This window comes from Pinus tabuliformis, chromosome 5_1, assembly GCF_031772625.1.
Source record: "Pinus tabuliformis cultivar Carrire ecotype Pingquan chromosome 5_1, CPIR1, whole genome shotgun sequence".
In the NCBI taxonomy this organism is placed as follows: domain Eukaryota; kingdom Viridiplantae; phylum Streptophyta; class Pinopsida; order Pinales; family Pinaceae; genus Pinus; species Pinus tabuliformis.
Genome location: NC_142305.1, coordinates 32466459 through 32488431, shown reverse-complemented (window position 1 = coordinate 32488431; position 21973 = coordinate 32466459).

Genomic DNA, 21973 nt, shown 5'->3' with positions numbered 1-21973 from the left:
TAGGGTTTTGTGCGTAAAATTGGAATTCCCTAGTGTGAAATTTCATATTTTTTCTTTAATTGAGTGTTAATCGCCTTTGACTGACATCTCTTTTAATTTTTTGAAAATTTCACCCAATTTCAGTTTGAGTCCTTTGTTCATGAAATCTCATATTATGGTTGATTTCATTGGAATTCTCTTGTATTTGTTTTCAATAATTCTCTTACATAGATGACATTTGCATAGTTAGAATTCTCATTTTCACAGCTGGAAAATAAATTGTGCATAGATTACATTTGCATAGTTTTCATGAGAATCATGCATAGATTACATTGCATGGTTTGGCATCTTTTAACCCTTTGAATTGAATTGGAATAGTGAAATTGAAAGATCTAGTTAGGAAGATCTTCTTAGCTGCATAATTGATTATTGCATCATTGTTTGCACCTATTCCCTACACTAGATAAATTTCATAGACATGTTCAGGAAACATTGAGATTTTAGCCTTGAAAATGAAATATAATTCAAGATCAACTTTAAAATTCATCTCAATTAACTTAAGGAGCATTTGAATCTTAATGACACACATAGAAGTCTAGGCTAGGGATGTGTTCCGATGTCATTAAACTTAGGGGCTGTCATTGTTTTCTAACGTTGCATCCTGGGGGTGAAATCTCGTTCCATGTACGTGAGTGTATAGGATCATTCTCCGCATACCATTGGGTATATTGGGGACGCTCCACACACATAAAGTATATGGGAACACTCTCATTGAACGGTTACACATTAGACAAAACTACTATGGACTGCACTCCCAAGTAGTGTCAAGTATATTTTGGGAGTCCCCTATAGGTTTCTCTCAATCCATAGGTAACCGATTCGACCACTTTGTATACCGTGATACACCGAAGGCAACATTTAGAGATATTTCCTACACATATTTTACATCCTTGGTTTGCCAAGATGTATATTGCAGTTCACGGTTTTTTGGTAAACCTTTATGCCTAGTTACCCCTTTGTTTTGTTTGTGTCTTTAATTTCTAAAGCCAATTAATTGATCGTAGAATAACATCCTCTCCGTGGAACAACTCCTTAGTGGATCCTAGGTTGAGACTAATGGCAACAGTTCCACAGTCTACCAATCAAAGCAACCCCTCTAACAGGAATCCTGTTCCTTTTCCTTCTTTCGGAAATATTGGTGTCCTTATATGGAAATGTTGTCCCTTCCTAGATTTACCATTGGCTTTCCAATTTGCTTATTTTTGACCCCTATGGTTCTGAATGTCCAAACTTCTTCTCAACCGAGTCCTCCTCCACCTAAGCAACATCAACCTCATGTTGATCCTAAAGTTGTCCCTTTGCCTTCTTCACCTATTGTTTCTTCATCCATTTCTTCCTCTTTTCTTGGTGAAAGTATTAATTCTAGTAACAAGTAATCTAATAATAAGAAGAAAAGGCCAAAGAATAATAATAAAAATAAGAAGGGGGAAAACCGAGCAACTATTACTATAGATGCAACTAGTATGGACAAATCTTCCAATCAACCCCACAAAGTTAAATTCCCTTGCATGTTATGTAAGGGTTACCACCTTCTTAGAGATTGTCCTAGTATTCCCAAGGTATTAGAGGTGTTTTCCATAGGCTGACATTGGCCTTTTTCATGAGCTTCTAGAGATCATGTTGGTGACGAACCTTTAACTGATAGTAAGGTCCATGGAAAAAAGGGTAAAGTCAAATTTCCCTATAATTTATGTGAAGGAAATAATCTTATTCACCTTTTTCCTTATATGGATGAAGCCTCAAAAGTGTTGGAAAATATTATAACTTCTCAACCAAAACTTCTAGTTGGTTACTAGAAGCTTTCTCCTAATCCTCCACTAGTTGATGAAGTGATTGATTAGAATATGAACCCCATCAATCCCACTCTCTCTGAACGTGAATCCCATGAGTCCATTCCCAACTAACCGTTGGTTGCGAAAATGGTTGAATCGATTCCACCTTCATTTGATTGTACCTTTCTCGTAGAGTGTGAACTTCATACTGCTAAGGTTCTTCTCATTTCTTTAGATTCCAATGAACTGGGGGGTAGTCCTCCCATTCTAATGGCATAGGGAGGAAATCCTCCCATTCCCATAGCACAAGAGGGTAGTTCTCCCATTCCCACAACACTCCCTCAAAGTAGCATGGTCACTTCCTTTGATTGGAATCAACTGGTAGGATATCATCTTCCTCCGTAGGTCCCCTTCTAGATCATAGTATATTCTTATAATGTGGTCATACCTAGCACAATAAAAGATGAATGCGCATATGTTAGTATTCTATCCTCAACTGCTTGGAAAGCTTTAGGTTCTTCGTAGCTTGTGCCCATTACCCAGAATCTGTTGGCTTTTAACAGAGGAACAAGTCAACCATTAGGGATCCTTCCTTCCTAAGTTTCCTATTACTTTGGGAGGAAAGGCTGTCTATATTGATGTGATGGTATTCTAAGGCCCTTTGGATTTTAATTTACTCCTTGGGCGTGATCAATTTTATGCCATAGGAGCTCTAGTCTCTTCACTCTTTCATGTGATGTGTTTACCGCATGAAGGAAGAATCGTGACTATTAACTGACTTTTGTTTGTTAGTCCTGATTTGAATCCAATCAACCATATTCCATAAATGGTTTGCATATGCAAGTGGTATCTTCTCTGCCACATATTAATTATGTGGAAAATTGTTCCACGCCCTTGTCTATTGATGATCTAGTAGGTGATGTAGTGCATCATTTACTGGGGCATTGGAGTCTAACTTGTCCATTGGATGCTTTGATCCCTTCGAGATTATTGTTCTCCCATATGATTATAACCTCTTGGAAGCCATGACATCTTGGTGGTCATGAACAAAGTTTTCAGAGTAGAGTTCCTTTTCTTGTGTCAAGCTCCTTAAAATATTGAAACAAGGTGTCGAAGCAAAATTCCTTTTCTTGTGTCAATCTCGGTAAAAAATAAAACAAGATCGAAGAAAATTTCCTTTTCTTGTGTCAACTGCATTAAAAAATGAAAGAATCTCTTATGAAGATAGTTCTTTTACTATGTCAACCTCATTAAAAATTGAAATAGGTTCCTATGTGCATAGTTCTTTTCTCGTGTCAAGCTCATTAAAAAGAAAAAAACCCCCTTTAACTCAGAGTCTTTGATTAGATCTCGTAAATTCCCAGTTGAGTATTTCACTTGATCTCATAAATGAACCTTCATTACATCGACCCGTTAGTACCCAATAGTGTAATTAGGAGCATGAAATGATGTTTGGGGGGCATGTACCTCAAATTGAGTCATTGCATGAAAACTCATTTCAAGCATAGTTTTTCCTTTGTTTCAAGCTTGTGTAAAAATGAAACCAATTTCACGCATAGTTGCCCATATTTCAACCTTCCCTAAAAATGAAACCATTCCCATTTTATCCCTCACGATTGCCATTTTTATCAACCTATTTTTCTAGATGAGCCTTGGTTTTCATTCCATCATCACCAACTGCTTGGCTGTTCATATGCTTTCACTTTGTTGTTTACCCTTTCTTGAGGAACCAATGCGATGAGTGGTATTATTAACTAGGCTATTGACCTACACATGTTTTGAGTAGTTCCATCACGATCGAAACTAGTTTTTACCCTTTATACCACACGTTCCTCTAGGAGGATTCCTCTTTCATCTCTTTCTAGACTCCCAAAATATGAAAATATTGTCGAGAAATTGTCTTTTCAAACATGTAAAATTAAATGAAAAGTCGTCTACTCAGTATAAGTTTAACCCTTTTCTGGACTGAGATAGACTATCTACGAAAAAATGAAAACCTTAGTCAAACATGGATAAGAGGTTCACTTGGGTATTTTTTTCTACGTTTTCACGCTGAGGGGACTACCTACAAAAAGGGAAATATGGAGTTTTCTTTTTTGTCTTTTTTTTTAAAGCTCTACAAACATGAAAAATATTTCGAGTTTTACCTTCACTGGACTCATTAAAACATCAAAAAGTGATGGACTTGTCGAATATGAAAGGTCGATCCACTCCTTCTCAGGGTTCGTTAATATACTCGGAGGGATTCATCCAAAGAATGAACTTACATATCAATAATATATTATCCTCCTCAAGCTTGTTAAAAAATAAAGAGGTACTAACCAGTATGGTTGGGAAATTGGGCAAACAAGGGATTCCATTTTTCTAATGGCAGTGAGTCATTGTTAAACATAACACTCTTCCACTTCATCTCCGTCATTGTTGGATTGGGTAATATGCTTGTCTTTTGGTTATCATATAGTTTTCAGAGCCTCCATCTCGATTTTGGGTCAATGATTTCAACTCCATTCAATTTCACCAGTGTGTTCAAGAGAAGTCATCTAGTTGATCTCTGCTACAATACTCTTAAGCCTTCATTTCATGTCTTCCTTTTCTGATTCAGTTCCATATCAACATCATTCCGAACATTTTGTCTCAATCATGATACCCATTTCATGTCGTTGATGGAGGATACATAAAGGTCCTCCTGCGATGGGTCACTTCTTGTCGACATTAGCACACCATCCAGGAAGTTGACTTAGAAACACACCTTTGGTACCTTGGTACTTGCATAAATTAATGGCAAGTTTCCTCACTCTCAGTGACATGTTTACATCAATGGAATTTGACCGAAAGATTCTATGTGGTTTTCAACATCAACTTATTTCTTCACAACATATGAATTGTACTATAGTACCTTGAGATCCATTAACATAATCGGTGATTTATCTTGCATCTGTTAATCATCAGGTGCTCAAAAATTTGCTCAAAATTCAAAATTGTCAGATTAATGTGGAACTCGAATGACCATGTAGTGAGCATCATCCTGAATCCATCACAACGCGTTTCATGCGAAATAGACTATGTATTCTCCTAGAAACATGTTCTGTTCATGTTGGGTGTGGAGCTTGATTATCTTCTTTATTTAGAGGTATCATCGCATTGGACCCCAGTTCGTAATGTGGCAGCAACATCACCCGTAATATTTGCACTACAAGGGGGGTCCAAGGGGGCGACTGCAAAGACAATTTTACATCCTAAATTGGGTGAACCATGTCTATCTGTGTCTCTCTTGTTTTATGTGTTTTTTGTGTCTATATTTCTACAATATATTTTATGTGTTCCATTGCTTTGTAATAGATATAATTTTATAATAACTAATATCAGAGCCGAAGGTCTATTTGGATGATGAACTCGCAAGAGAGAAGGGTTCCTAGTTCGAGTGGGAGCAATGGCGAGAGATGGTAGGTTTAGGGTCAAAAATGTTAACGGCCAAAACTAGTAGCTATGGAAGATGCAAATGGAAGATTATCTGTATCAAAAGGTTATATACCTACCATTGAGAAAAAAGACAAAGAAGTCGATGAGTATGACAGAAACAGAATGGGATATTCTCGACGGAAAAGCACTTGGAACAATATGGCTGTGCCTAGCAGCGTCGGAAGCGTTTAATATTTCAAAGGAAGCAACAAAGTTTAATGTCATCATTGGCCAAACTATATGAAAATACCTCGGCCTCAGATAAGGTATTTATTATGAAGCATTTATTTATTATGAAGATGTCATAAAGTGGATCTGTTGTTGATCATTTAAATGAATTTAATGTGGATACTAGTAAATTAATTTCTGTGGGAGTAAATTTTGATGATGAACTTAGAGATTTGTTATATCTGTGCTCATTGCTAGAAAGTTGGAATGGTTTAGTTATGGCCATTAGTAACTCTATCTCTAGATCTATTACTTTAAAGTTTGATGATGTTGTTGGTGCAATCCTTAGCGAGGAAATGTGATGGAAAAGCTTCAGTGAGACATCAGGTAATGCTTTGACTGCAGAGTCTAGGGGAGGAAAAATGGAAAGAGGAAAGAGCCAAGGATATTGCAGTAAGTCAATGAAAGGTAGATCCATGTCCAGATCGGGGATAGTGTGTTGGAAATGTTGGAAGAAAGGACACCTAAAGAAAGATTGCAAGTCTCGGAAGGGAAAAGAAGGAGACGCACAACAAGAAAATAGTCATGAAGCGAATGTGGCAGGTGATGTATTGCAAGATGCTTTGATTCTTTCATTAGAAAATAGTATTGATTCCTGGGTGGTAGATTTAGGGGCCACATTCCATGCCACACCTGATAGGAAACATTTTCATGATTATGTTCAAGGAGATTTTGGATAGGTTCGATTTGGTAATGATAAACCCTGTAAAACCATTGGAATGGCTATAATTTTCATAAAACAATGTAATGGAAATCAATGGCTATTGAAGGAGGTAAGTCATGTTCCAGATATGAAGAAAAATCTAATTTCAATAGGGCAGTTGGGAGGTGAAGGTTGTGTGACTACTTTTACAGGTAAAACCTGGAAGGTCACAAAAGGATCCCTGGTAATAGAAAAAGGAGAAAAGGTTGCTACATTGTATTTATGCAATGGTATTTCTAATTTTGTTAATGCTTTCACCTCTATAGGAGAAGATACAACATTCTGGCATCATAGGCTTGGGCACATGAGTGAGAATGGGATGTAGATTCTTCACTCAAGAAATTTTTTGCCAGGTTTGAAGCATGTCGATTTAAAATTTTGTGAGAATTGTGTTTATGGAAAACAGAAGAGAGTCAGATTCCTTAGAGTTGGGAAAGAAATGAAGAGCGAAAAATTAGAGCTTATGCATACAGATGTATGGGGACCTGCTCAGGTATCATCTCTCGGTGGCACTCATTATTATGTTACTTTTATTGATGATGCAACTAAAAAAACTTGGATTTATTATATTCGAAATAATTCTGATGTATTTGATACTTTCAAGAAATGGAAAGCTTTGGTTGAAAATGAGACAGGAAAAACGTTGAAGTGTCTCAGATCAGATAATGGATGTGAATATTGCAGCAAAGAGTTTGATAGGTACTTTTTTAGAGAATGGAATTCGTAGAGAGAATAAAGTTCTAGGAGCACCACAAGAAAATGGTGTGTTAGAAAGGATGAATAGGATAATCATGGAGCATGCAAGGTGCATGAGATTGCATGCAGGATTGCCTTTACAATTTTCGGTAGATGATGCAGATAATACTGTTTATCTAATAAATAGAGGGCCTTCAATTTCCTTGGATGGTGGTATTTTGAAGGAGGCATAGACAAGTAAAAAGGTAAACTACTCATTTTAAAGAATTTTGGTTGTGAAGCCTTTTTCCACATTAATAAAGAAAATGGAACAAAGCTTATGGAAAAATCAAAGAAATGTACCTTTATTGGATATGGTGTTAATGATTTTTGTTATCGCTTTTATGATTATGAAAAAACACGAAATCACTAGGAGCAGAGATGTCATATTCAATGAAAAGCTTTTGTATAAGGATTAGTTGCAGGAAAAGAAACAGGAAAAATAAAACAGAGAATACACAGTGCTTGATGAGATCACAGAAAAAGTGAAGGTGCTTGAAAATCATAATGATCAACATCAAGAACAACAACAAAAACCACAATCGAAACAAGCACCTCAAACACCTGAAAGTGGTGTTAGAAGATCTACCAGGATAAGTAGACCCCCTGAATGATACTCTCCTTCATTATATTATGTATTGTTGACTGATTCTAGTGAACCAGAATGTTATGAAGAAGTAGTGCAGGTAGAAACTAGGAAGAAGTGGGAGAAAGCCATGAAAGAAGATATGGACTCCTTAGCACATAACCAGACTTGGGACTTAGTCAGGTTACATGCAGGTAAAACAACATTGTAGAATAAATGGGTTTACAGGTTGAAGGAAGAAGATGGAGGTAGAAAACGGTATAAAGATAGACTTAGGGTGAAGGGGTTTGCACATAAAAAGGGTATAGACTTTGATGAGATATTTTCTCCTGTTGTTAAAATTACTTCAATCAGAACTATTTTAAGTCGAGTAGTAGCTAAAGATTTGCATCTTGAGCAGTTAGATGTAAAGACAACCTTTCTCCATGGGGATTTGGAGGAAGGGATATATATGCAACAACCACAAGGATATGAGGTAAAAGGGAAGGAGAAACTAGTGTGCAGGTTGAGGAAGAGCTTGTATGGCTTAAAACGGGCTCCAAGGTAGTGGTATCTAAAATTTGACAGGTTTATGTCTAAACAAGGTTATACTAGATGCCACTCAGATTGTTGTGTTTATTTCAAAAGGAAAAATGACAACATTTATATTATATTGTTATTATATGTAGATGACATGCTTGTTGCAGGTTCTAACATGCAAGAAATAAATGTGCTCGAAAGAAAACTAGCAAACTCATTTCCAATGAAGGATTTGGGTGTTGAAAAACAAATCCTTGGTATGAGAATAACTAGAGATAGGAAGAATCGAAAATTAACATTGTCTCAAAGTGAGTACATAGAAAAGGTGTTAAAAATATTTAATTTGAAAAATGAAAAACCCGTTAGTATGCCTTTGGATACCCATTTCAAACTAAGTAAGGAGGTGTGTCCCAAGACTCAGGAATAAATGGCTTATATGTCTAAAGTTCCATATGCATCAGAAGTTGGAAGCTTAATGTATAAAATGGTCTGCACAAGGCCTGATATTGCACATGCAGTGGGAGTTGTAAGCAGGTACATGAACAATCCAGGAAAAGAAAATTGGATGGCATTGAAGTGGATTCTTAGGTATTTGAGAGGTACCACAAGTCAAGCATTATGCTTTGGTGGTTCAAAGATTTCTCTACGGGGATATGTTGATGCAGATATGGCGGGTGATAGAGATAAAAGGAGGAGCACCACAGGGTATTCGTTTGATGTAGGTGGAACAACTGTCAGTTGGGTCTCAAAATTGCAAAGTGTTGTTGCACTCTCAATAACAAAAGCAGAGTATGTTTCTGCTACAGAGGCTAGTAAAGAAATGAATTGGCTATGAAGGTTTTTGTATGATTGGGTAAGAAGGAGGAGTTGGGCAGGTTATACAGTGATAGCCAGAGTGCCATACATCTTGCAAAGAACTCTACATTTCATTCCAAGATTAAACATATACAACTCAAGTACCATTTGATATAGTCAGTGTTGGAAGATGGATAGTTGAAGCTGGAAAAGATACACACTAGCCATAATCCTACAGGTATGTTAAAAAACATTGTAACCAGGGAGAAATTAAGATTCTTCTCAGCTTCAATTGGTCTTCAAGTATGATGAAGAAGATGAGAAACAACCAGGTCCAAAGTGGAGTCATTGTCCAACAAATGAAGCAGTGGTGGAGTTGCAATAATAAATCTCCAAGTGGGAGATTGTTGGGTGTGGAGCCTGATTATCTTCTTTATTCAGAGGTATCACCGTATTGCAACCCAATTCATAATGTGGCGGCAATGTCACCCATAATATTTGCATTGCAAGGGGGTCCAGGGGGGTTGGCTGTTGTCATGCAGAAAGAGTCAATTTTGCGGACAAAACCGACCTCCCTAGAAACTAAGGCTTTTCTAGTGACAAACAAAACAATCAAGCACTATCTTTCCCTAAATATGCATTTAAAATAAAAGCAACCAGGTGTTTAAGGCTTACCTTTAGTCCAACGCTGTTTGTAGCGGCCAAGTCTCTTCGATCCAGATGAGCTCCTCTCCTTGAAACCTGCATACACAAATAAGCAAACGATTACATAGCACCTGAATAACTCATATAATAAAACATATTCATCATAAAGACCAAGGAGTTTATGAAACAAATTATATATAACAACTTGTTGAGAAAAATGAACTTAATTGTATTAATTGGAAACAAAAGAAACCTTACAACCAACGCCTTGGTGTTGTGCAGGTCCCTCCCACGGTCCAGCAAGAGTTCTCCTCTACTTTGATCAGCTCACCCACTTCCAAATGAAGCTAAGAAAGGAATGTGATCTCTCCTCTCAAGCTCTATAAGGGAGTCCTAATTTCAGCAGCATCTACCCTTAGGAATGTTCAGCTTTCAACCTCTATTGCCTCTGGCCCAATGCCTATATTTATAATGCTTTGGAGGAAGTTAAACAGGTCCACCATCAATGGGATAAGCCCCTCTTTCAAAGGGATAGCTCCCCTCTTCATGGGATAAGTTCCTCTTTCATTGGGATGCATGAACCATCTGGAGGCGCTCAATCCATGTCAAACCATCTTCTAGAATGCTCTAGAATCGACTGCAAGTAAGTTTTTTGAAGTAAAACTTGCGCCTTTTGACTTTTACAGGGGTACGCACCCACCCCTTTACAGACAGAGCGTACAAGTACGTAGGTATTATGTACTTGAGGTGCGTGCCCACAGGTAAGAGTAAGAGAAAGTGCGGAACCAGAGTTATATTGACTTTTTAAAGGCTTTCTCTCTTTTTTGGAGTTTGACATGAGGAGCAGAGGCATAAGACTTGCCAAGGAGGACAGTATGGTTATTGATGGAGCCATACTGACTGCAAATAGTCATGGTGACAAATTTTAGTGTAATAGATTGCCCCCTAAAGTGCAAGGTCTGTAGTAGATCAGGGTTTTATATCATCTAGGAAGGGTGAAGCACTTTATCATTTCGAGGATTATCTTGTGGAGAGCCCGGTCGGAACCTGCAAATATTCAACACAAAATACATATATGAGATCATATCATCGCTGAGGTAGGCATTCCCATACTCAGATCAAAAACTTAACTAACAAACTAACTACTGCTCTGATATAGGAATGATTTCGCAATACATCATAATCATAGACACATGTAGACACAGTATGGACACATCCATCTGTTTATAATTAGTCTACTGTATAATGAATACAAAACTCCTCGCAGCTTGGATGGCGGAAACTAGATCCAGGGTCTTCATTTCTGCTTCCCGAAATAGTACGATTCTATCCATGCGAATAAATGAGTTGATGTCGAACATGGTAGAAACCACTTGATTACCAGTCAAAGACGTAAACTGTTAACAAGTGTGAGAGAGACCACCAGTGATGTCAATGGCTCTCAAAGTACCCAATACAATCCATGAGATGTGAATGAATGTGTTGATGTCGAACATGTCATAGAATCCCTTGATCGAAGGTCGTTGATGTAACCTGTCGTCAAAGGCAAGAAACCTGCCATTGAGGCATGCAGATCCCAAGGTACTGATGATTTCTAGATCATATTTCTAGATAATGAACTGAAGTCGATAGAAAGCGATCCGTTGCAGGCAAGCCCACAACACGAAATCATAGATCAAGTTGAAGAAATGTAGCTGTAAGGACTGACTCAGGGATGGTCAAGATGAATGACAGATATTTTGCAGATGAATGGTTTATTGGCAGTGACCTCTTGAACACATAACGACACAACAGATGGCTTGGTGACAATTGACCCAAAGTTAATACCCAAAAACCGGCTGAAGACTTTCAATGTGGTTTGATCAACTGTTAGGCAAAGGATTTCCCAACCCAGGTGAATAAAAGTGTCGTGTTCAAGAGTGGTTACAAAGTATGACAAATAGGCTCATTTTCCTCTCTTTTCCCCCACCATTTCTGGCAAGTACCTCTTTATTTTTTACAAGCTTGAGGAGGATAACATTTGCTTGATTATAAGCTCATCCTTCGGATGAGTCCAACTTAGTTTAGATTCGAACCCTAAGAAGGAGTGGTTCGTTCCTGTTTGTAATTGAACAGGTCCTTTACTGTGAAATTTTAACGAGTCCAGTATAGGAGAAACTCGGCGTTTTTCAATTTTAGAGAGTCTGACTCCAGGGTTCACCTTTTTCGTAAATTTGTGTCTCCCACGCCTGAAAAAGTATAAAATAATACTTGAGAGAACCACTTGATCTTTACGACCAAGGAGTACTTTCATGATTAGTGTCTCTGATCTGAAAAGTAGAAAGCGATCAAGGACACGTCGTTTTATTTCCAATATCGAATTTGAAACGACAAAAATCTGGCAATCTTTTCATGCTTTTACAGTCAGAAAAGGGCTGTAAGAGGACCGTCTTTTTAATCCTGTTTTAACGAGCTAAAAAGAAAACTCGGCAATATTTTCACATTTTAGGAGTCAGAAAAGAGCTTAAAGATGACTCTGATGTTTTTGTTTGTAAAAAATGACAATTTTCCCTGAAAATCCTTTATCCTGCACAAAAACCAACACATTACTCATACCTGTTGAAGATAGATAAAAATACTTTGAAAAATACCTTTTCATGGTGAAACATAAACAAATTTACCATCTATTTACCCAAAAAACCAATAAAAAGGGCTTTTACCAATTCATTTTTACCATTTTACTATTCGAGGAGAGAAAAAGGGCTTTTGGCAAGAAACTTCCCTTGGACATTGCGGAGAATCCGAGCGTCGAAATCGAACGTCGTCTCTTCCAGGTAATCTACAACATCCTCCTCTTCAATTTCATCCGTTTAGTATTCTTTTTAAGGCCCCAGATTTCATTTTTGGGAGGTTTTATGGTTTCAAAAACCACCTCTCGGGGTACGCAGGCACCACACTAGGGACCCGCGGACCCCGACATTTTCTCAGTTGGAAAAATGTCAGGGGTCCGCACCCTGCCTTCAGGGACCCTGCGTACCTACGCTCTGTTCCTAAAGGCGGGGTGCGTACCCCGCGCAACGAGTTTTTAAAACCTAAATTCTCCAAAATGGACCAATTTTTTTTGATTTTATGGAATCTAATGGATGTTTCATGGCATGTAGATTGTTCACCATGCTCGATTGGCGCAAGAGAGAGCACAAAGATGTTGATTTGGCCGCCATTAATCATCAACCGTCAATTGATGCTTTGAAGGCATGCGGCCTTTATAAATTTTGGGCCATACCTGGCATGAGGGCCCAAGTGAGCTTTCTAGAGTGGCTGGTAGAAAGATGGAACGTTCAGGACCAGTGTTTTTATATTGGAGGGCACCAGCTTGAGATGGAGCTGGCAGATATCTACTTTATCACTGGTTTGCCCAAGAGAGGCGAACACTTGACACTGTTTGGGGCTAGGCCAGGTGGCCAGTCTGTCACTAGTCTCCGACTAGAGTGGTGTAACACTTAGTCTCAGGAGAAGGGGATAGAAATCAAAACTATATCCCATCCTAAACTTATGGTGATTGCCTTTACAGTTACCAAACTTTGCGGGGCTGCCACTTTACACATTGGCACTGGATCCCAAATGTGGATGGCAATTGATTGCTATCGAGGTACCATTTTCAACTGGTGTGATGCTGTGTTGGCCAATGTAAAAGGCCAACTGACTAGAGCCAAAAACTGACAGCTAAAGACCTTTGGTTATGGGGCTTTAGTTGTGAGTTTTGGCTTAGAGAGGGTTCCAATGCTGATCCCACAGCAGCTCACTGTTGAGGTTGGGCTTCCTCGAGAGCCCAAATTGATGCGATGGGTTGCGGTTATGGCCCATCATCCTGATGAGGGGACGGAGGTCGTCCGATTTACTTCGGAGTACTTTCACTGGTTAGAAAACCAGGTCTTTGCTATACAGGATTTTCCTTATGCCGGAGTTGATTTTCGTGGAGATCCGGACATGGTTCTTCCACCGGGAGAACAATGGGATGATACAGGTAACTTTATTTTTCACAAGTTTTTTAAACTATCTATTATTTTTGTTTGTTTTATATCGTCTCAAAACTAATAGTAATAATTTTAAAATGTAGATGTAGGCCCACGACGTCCAGCCAATCTCTGGCCTTACGAGAGGAGACTACCAGCTGCAGCGGCACCGGCCCCACAGGACGAGGCCACAGAGACTTTGGCTGAGTTGGAAACTGACCTGGAGCGTCTTACAGCAGATATACCGGAGACTACCATAGATGATATTCCAATCAGGCTTCAGCGCTATGTAGTCGGGGTCCCTGGACCTTTTAGGAGGTTCTTGTGTAGGGTGGCCCGTACAGTGGTGTCATATAGAGATCATCACCAGTGATTGGATGGTCGTTTTGTAGACACATGTGACATTTTGGTTTTTTGTACTTATCATTTTTGCCGATCATAAGGTGTTTTTCAACCTATGATCGAAAATGATGTATTTTTTGACACACTCCTATATATATATATATATCATTATTACCGGCTTATCTTGTAAATCATGTTATGGAATGGTTTTAAATTTACATGTATGATTATTGCAAATGTCTATTTAACATCCGAGAAGCAATTGCATCTGCTAATGTATTTAAAGACCTTGGAATATGCTGATATTCAATATAATCAAACTCACGTTCCAAGAGACGCACTCTCAAAAATAACCTTAATAACACTGGATTTCTAATGGCATACACTCTATTAAGCTGTAATACAACGAGTTCAGAATCTAACTTCACTATCAAACTCCGAATCCTAAATGAAATAGATTCAGATAATAACTCAATCACTGCACTATACTCGGCAATGTTGTTTGTTGTTTGACCGAGGCTTACCCCATGCATAGAAACTAACTCGTCAGAGGGCGAATAGATAACCCAAGCTGCGGAAGAAATGTTCCATGTACTATGACAAGCACCATCAGCAAATCCAATGTATGTTTGGAGAGGCATCGATATCTGCAATATCAAGAGTAAAACCAAGATAAGCCAGAATAATGACGAAAAACACTCTCTAAGCTAAGCACACTGTCTAAACTAACAAACACACCAGCTAGAAAGAAAAACTATCCTAACTAAAAATTCTCCATACCCATATTTTAAGCATAATACCTCTTCAAGTAAAGACCATTTCTGGGTTTACCTAAAGAGTCCCCGTCAAAGTCTACCAACTCATAGGCCCCTTTTGCTAGCTTTTGCTTGACAATATAGGGCCCATGCCACATAGGAACGAATTTTCCAGCACCTAATTTATCATTAGCTTGATCATACAATAACACTAGGTCTCCTTCCGAAAAATTTCGAGGGGTCACATTTCGATCATACTGAGCTTTCATACGTTTTGCGTGAGTCTCGATCGCCAATGCAGCATCACGTCGATTCTCATCTAATTGAGCTAAGTATAATAAACGCTTTTCCTCTTCGGAAGTAGCTGGAAGTAACTCGATGGCCATTTGCAGTGACGGGATTTCGCATTCAATGGGTAGCACAGCTTCCAAACCATAAACTAGTTGGAAAGGAGTGAACCCTGTTGATGTTTTCACTGAGGTTCGGTATGCCCAAAGCGCTGAAAATAACATGTTATGCCAATTTGACCGATGAATACCAATGATTCGTCAGATCATGATAACTAAAACTTTGTTGATGGACTCAACCAGACCATTCGCTTGTGGATAATGAGTTGAGCTATCGTGACGCAAACCAAGCTGGCCTGTAAGTTCTGTCATCATGACGTTTCGAAAATGACATCCATGATCAGTGATTATCACTTGTGGGACACCAAACCTAGCAATTATATGATTGAACACGAAAATTGCAGCTGTCTTGCCGTCTGCCTTGAATGTAGGCATCACCTCGGCCCACTTAGTAAAATAATCTACCGCAAGGATGATATACGCATGCCCCCCGGCCGAGTGAGGGTTACATGTAATAAAATCGATACCCCATTTGGCAAAAGGACCAACGACAATTATAGGGTGGAGAGGAGCAGGTGGAGTGCGCATCTTTCGATCAAACACTTGACAGTTGTGGCATTTTTGGACCGCAGTAATACAATCTTTAAATAAGGACGGCCAAACGTAGCCAGCGCGCAATATCTTTTGGGCTGTGGCATACCCAGACATATGACCGCCACACGCTCCAGAGTGACAGTCATTTAGAACCCTTTCAGCCTCTTCGTGAGTTAAGCAACGTCAAAAAATAGAGTCCGCCCCATGGCGATAAAGAGTATCTCCAATAATTTTGTATTGTTGGGACAGGAATCGAATTTTCTGACGTTCCGACTTTGAAATTTCGGGCCGAAAGGATTGGGTCTGGAGATAGACGATGATATCCCCATACCACGGATCTAAAGTGCTGATTAGAAAAAAAGATTCGTCCGCAATGGGCTCCTCTGCCACAGTTTCCGTGTCAGCACGCGGGAAGTCACACATTAACTCTGCAAAAACTAAAGATTTCTTAGACTTAGATTTCTCAAACTCCAAGTCGAACTCCTACAGGATAACAATCCATTTAGAGTACTTGCCCCCTAGCAATTGTTTGGTCAAAATGTAGATCATAGGGTTGCAATCCGAAATGACTATAGTTTTACGAAGTAAAATGTAGTGACGAAAACGTTGGACAGCTTGAACGGCTGCCAATGCCAATTTCTCCACATGTGAGTATTTTAGCTCAGTTGGGTTTAACGTTCGACTAAGGTAATATATTACATGTTCCGTTCCGAATTCATCTTCCTGAACTAAGACCATTACAATGGTGGAATGGGAGGCGGCGAGATACAAAAAGTAATCCTGGTTGTAGTTGGGAGGATGCAGCAACGGTGCATGGGTCAACGTGTGCTTGAGTGCATCAAAAGATTTTTGAGCTATCTCATCCCAAGAGAATTGAGCGTTCTGTTTCAACAACTGTGTAAAACCCTTTGTAACCTCGATGTAGTTAGGAATGAATCGTCGTAAAAAGTTTGCTTTCCCCTGCAAACTTTGGAGTTGGCGAAGACTCGAAGGAGGAGGCAAATTGATAATAGCTTCGACCTTCGAGGGATCAACGCGAATGCTGGCTTTCAAAACTACAAATCCCAGCAATCGACCCATTTCTATACAGAAGACACATTTGTGTGGGTTCAACCGAATACGATAATGCCTACACCTCATAAAAATTGCACGTAAGTGGACGAGGTGGTCAGCTCGATGTAATGAATGAGCGGGCAAATCATCGAGATACGGTTGCACAATGTGTTTGATGTCATGAAACGCATAAGGCATCACCCTTTGAAAAGTTGCTCTGGCATTCTTGAGCCCAAAAGGTAAGTTGCAATAAGAAAATGTCCCCCATGGACAAATGAAAGCCGTTTTTGGTTGATCGGCAAGTAGAATGTTGATTTGATTGTATCCAGAAAAACCGTCCATAAAGGAAAATATTTCGCTGCCGGCACAATCATCAATTATTTGATCGATATAGGGAGTTGGGTAGTTGTCTTTTGGACAATCTCGATTAATGTCCCTATAGTAGATGCATATTCTTATTGTTCCCTTCTTTTTATTAACCGGAACAATATTCGATACCCAATCCGTTAACGGGATCGGATAAATGAAACATGCTTTCAACAGTTTCTCAACTTTTGCTTTAATTGCAGCAGCTTTTCGTGGGTGAATCTGACGCAAACGTTGCTGGACGGGTTTAGCATCCGGGTAAGTTTTGATCTCTTGAACAACAATCGCGGGATCAATTCCTGGCATTTCCTCATAGGACCAGGCAAACACGTTGCGGAATTCTTGAAATAGGGCCTTATATATTTGAATTTCGTCATCTGTACATGAGGAACCTATATGAATGTTCTCAACAATTCCAGGCTTAACCGAAATGTCAATGGGAATAGTTCGAGAGATGTTTCCCAAATTTAACTCTGAATTGGGGTGTTTCATTGGATTCTGAGGTTCCTTGACATATTCAGTCGTAAAGATTGATGAGAAATCATTTTCAAAACGATCATCCTCAGGCAAAAACGAAGATCTGTGATGGAGATCTTCCCATGGTAAATCATCTACACATAGGATTTCACGAATTTGCTCATCAGAGTGAACAAGTTTAGAAAACATAGTTAGATCCGAGGTTGATGTGAAAAGTGATTCCTCACAGACCACATTCATTAAGTCTTTTTCGGTTGAAGACGGGTCGGTAAAAGACTGCACGGCTTCATAGGCAATTTCATATGGACTCAATGACATAAAATTACCAAATGAGTCTATTTTAGATTCAGAAGGAACGATCCAAGGATCATCATAAAAAATAGTGTCTGATGTAATCATATGAATGGTTGCAAATGAAGATGATGCGTTGATTGGAGGAAAAGGAAAAGTTCCCAGTAAACCGGCATCTTTAACTAATCCTACTCCAACATCCTTATATGGGATAGTCGTTTTACCGACATGCTGAATACTCTCTGAAGAGGGTGGGTCGGATGAAAAGTAAGCCAGCTGGTCTATTGTTACGATCTTTCCATTATGTGGGAACTTTATTACTCGAAACACCGATGAAACGACCGCTGTCATAGCGTAAGACCAACTTCGACCCAAGAGAAGGCTGTAGTCTAGAGGGGCATCAACCACCTCCACATCTAGACTAACGGTTTTTCCTTCAACCCCTATAGGCAAATCCTGTAGAATGCCAAAAGGATGAAACCCATGGCCATCAAAGGCCTTAAGAATTGTCGGGGATTGATTTAGTGACGGAGAACCAAGCGATCTCCAACACTGTATTGACATAATACATGTTGAAGCTCCCTCATCAATTACAGTCCGATGAATAGGCCTGTTTTTGACTATCACTGGGATCTGGAAAGCCATCTGATGAGGTAAATGCGGTGTAATATTTTCTAGATCAAAGATTATTAGGTTTGGGTCCTGAACATCAACAGCTCCGATAGCCGACAAAAGTAATTTACGCTGTGCTAGGCATGATTGCATCTCTTCCAAAGCCGACATTGCTGAGGGTGAAACAACTAAGTCCTCAATAATGTTATAATTCTGGGCCGCTCTCGCATGTGGATTGAAAGCAAACTTTCGAAGTATACCCTTGGCGGGCGGTTTGATTACTAAGTCTGGATTAGGCTTCTCGATCTGTAGTGGATCGGAACCGGGAGCTGAGGTTGATGGATTAGAATGAGAAGATTCTGCTTCTTTGCCATCAACAGGACTTTTACTACCATAATCTTGCGATCGAGTCGCAATCCTTACATGGGACATCATGAATATGGGTTCTTCATTGGCACTCGAGGAAGAACCTATCATCTTGCTATCTTGATTTGGAAATGGATCCTTCAAAACAGCAGGAGTTTGGGAACCTTTGACGATCTTCGCAACCTCTGCTCGATGAGGGCAGTCCCTTGTAAAATGTTCTTCGTCACAAATAAGACAAGGATATCGAGGTTTGCGTTTTTCGTCATTGGTTTCCGATTTTTCAGTTTTCTCCTTTGGAGTTTTGTCTGCTTTATTCTTCTTCTTTCCTTTCTTCTTTCCACCGGATTTTGATTTAGTCGTAGATGATTCTACAACGTGAACATCGGCGGAAACCTCTACAGGAGAATCTCCTGTCGGGGAATCAGGCAAGGTTATGATAGGAGAAGAATTCTTGGAAGACTTCTTCTTACTTTTAGTGTTAACCGTACCAATCATACCATCAGCGGCATGAGATCCCGAAGGAGCTGCAACGATTTGATTTGACTTGGGAAGATCGGGGATCTTTTCATGTAACGTACCTGACTGAGTATAAACTAAGTCAAGGTACTGTGCTTGAGCAATCACTTGCTCCTCAGTAACTAGTCCGGCCTTAGCTACGTCTTCAGTAATCTTTGGTAACAATGATTTAACAAACCATTCAGCTAAGATCTGGTCTGGGATAAAAAATTTCACTAACCGCCTTCGACGTCTCCATTCATGAATATGATCGGAAATATAAGTGGACGTTGATTGCTTTAATGAAGTTAGTAACTCTGTGCCATTATCATATCTGACCGGCAACTGAAAATGAGTTAAAAACGAGGTAGCTAACTGGCTAAAATTATAAAAAGAGGCCGTAACTCAATATACCACTTGGCCACAAGACCAATGAGAGTGTGCTGGAAAAGGCGTAAGCAGATCGAATCATCTGTGATGGAGTTAGACGCACACCAGAGGTGGTAAGTCATCACATGGTTCGACAGGTCCTCTCTAGATTTACCTTCGAACTTGGGAATGTCACTGGGCAACTTATTCGGCATTGGCGGCCAAAACGGAAGATAATTAATTGGATCGTTCGTTAGGCACGACAAGTCTGGTAAGTCCAAAGTTGCGATAAATGGTAGCTGCCGATTAGGATCCCTAAAACTCTGGGTCATGAGACCAGCCCCAGGAGGAGGATATCTAGGATAACTAGGAATAGGAATCGTGTTCGGGATATTGTATCCTCCTGGAAAACCAGGATTAACTGGACCGTACTGGGGTTGTTGTGGTTGTTGATAAGTGTACCCAAGATATGGTTGATACTGATAAACTGGCTGCTGGACAGCAGGACCGAATTGATATTGTCCCTGGTACGGTTGATAAGTGAATTGTGGTTGACTTGTGACAACCGTACTTAAACCAGGTTGTCCTATAGGCATCTGAACCGTAGTTTGAATCGTGGATCCAGACGGTGGTAAATATGTCTGAGGAGTAGATATAGGAACCGTAGAAATCAGAGCTGTCGATACTCCAGAAGTAGGCGGGGTAGATTGAACAGATGTTGCGGTAGTTGCAACAGTCGTTTGAGATGGAGTACTAGGTGCAATAGGCCCAGACTGAGAAACTACCGAAGGTACAGAAGTTTGAATATTAGACTGGACTGGTTGCTGGGGTGAACCAGAAACTAAGGGTTGTCCAGTTTGAGATGACAACTGTACATTTGGCTGCAACACTGGTTGAATTTGTGATGGATCCCACACTATGTCCATTCTGGGGTACTGACCCATAACAGGTTGAGAATAGTGAGATCCAAAACCGGGTTGAGGGTAGGATTGATAATTGAAAGGTACATTTCCCGTTCCTTGAACATAAGATTGACCTTGGGGTGGTTGGAAACCTTGGTTCGAGTACTGACCTTGGGGTAGATACCCTTGAGGCATGTACTGATACTGGGGTTGACCTTGAGGTATAAATTGATACTGGGGTTGACCTTGGGGTACATATTGAGTCTGGGGTTGACCTTGAGGAACGTAATGCACCGTAGGCACGTACTGTCCTTGAGGTTGCCCCCTAGATGCAAATTGTGTACCTTGAGGTTGCCCCCCAGGCGTTAATTGAGGCTGCCCCCCAGGTGGTAACTGGCCACCTTGAGGTTGAGAATTGGGAATAGAACCTGACATCATAAGAATGTCTTCTACGCTCAACGGCTTTGCACCATTGCTTCCAGTGAATAATCCTTGTTCAATGGGTTGAGGAGACGCTCCTGAAAAAGTAATAGAAAGTGACTGATACCCAGAGGGAACAGAAGGACCGCCGTACAAAAAAGATTCAGGCGATTGAGTAAACATGGACGACTGACCTGACATATTTACGGGAGTATAAAATCCCCTAGGTTGATAAGGAGCACGAGGTGGTGAAAAACTTAACACTGGGTTTTCCAAATAATTAGTTAAAGAAAGATACCGAGTAGTACTTCTAGGTGGACTGTAAAAAATTGATTCACGCTCCCTTAGATCAATAACAGGTTGATTTTCAGGGATAGGGATGCCTATTTCTTGTTCCGGAGCAAGTTCTTCAATAGCTATCAAACCAGAAGGAAGATTTTCAGTGATTACTCTTTCTACCCTAGGTGAATTAGGAGCACTAGAAGTTGGAGAGACAAATCCCGATGTTGGAGTAACAGGTTCAGATATCTCAGGTTCTTTGCCTATATCACTAGTAGATGAAAAGCTACCAGCAAGTTCAGAAACTGAAATAGCTTCAGGATTATAACCTGTTTCTAGAGTTTGGTAATCAGGATGAACAACCAACGAAGACTCTCCTTCTTCAGGTGACCCAACTTTACTGCCACTAGGAGTTACGAGGACTTTCAAACCTTCGTAATGGCTCGGGACTTCTTCAGGAGGTTGGCCCTGAAGTCTACGGGACTTCCTCAACAAATCAGCCACGGTTACAACCTCAGGAGACTGGCCCCGAAGTATACGGGACTGTCTTGGTAATTCAGCCACAGCTAAAAACTTTTAACTACTGCACATGCAAACAAAGTAAAATCTCAAAGCAAACTGCCTAAAGTCTCTAGAGAACCAAACAAATTTGAATCACACGCCTAAAGAATCTAGAGATCAAACACACGCAAACAGTAACTTTCTGGACCGAAAACACTAGTTGGTGATGAAATCCAACATCGTAGAATTCAGTATAGAAATGGCGGTTGGAATAGTTACCCCGGCAACCTGCTTAATGAGTAGACTGGACCAAGTTCCTCCACTTTAACTT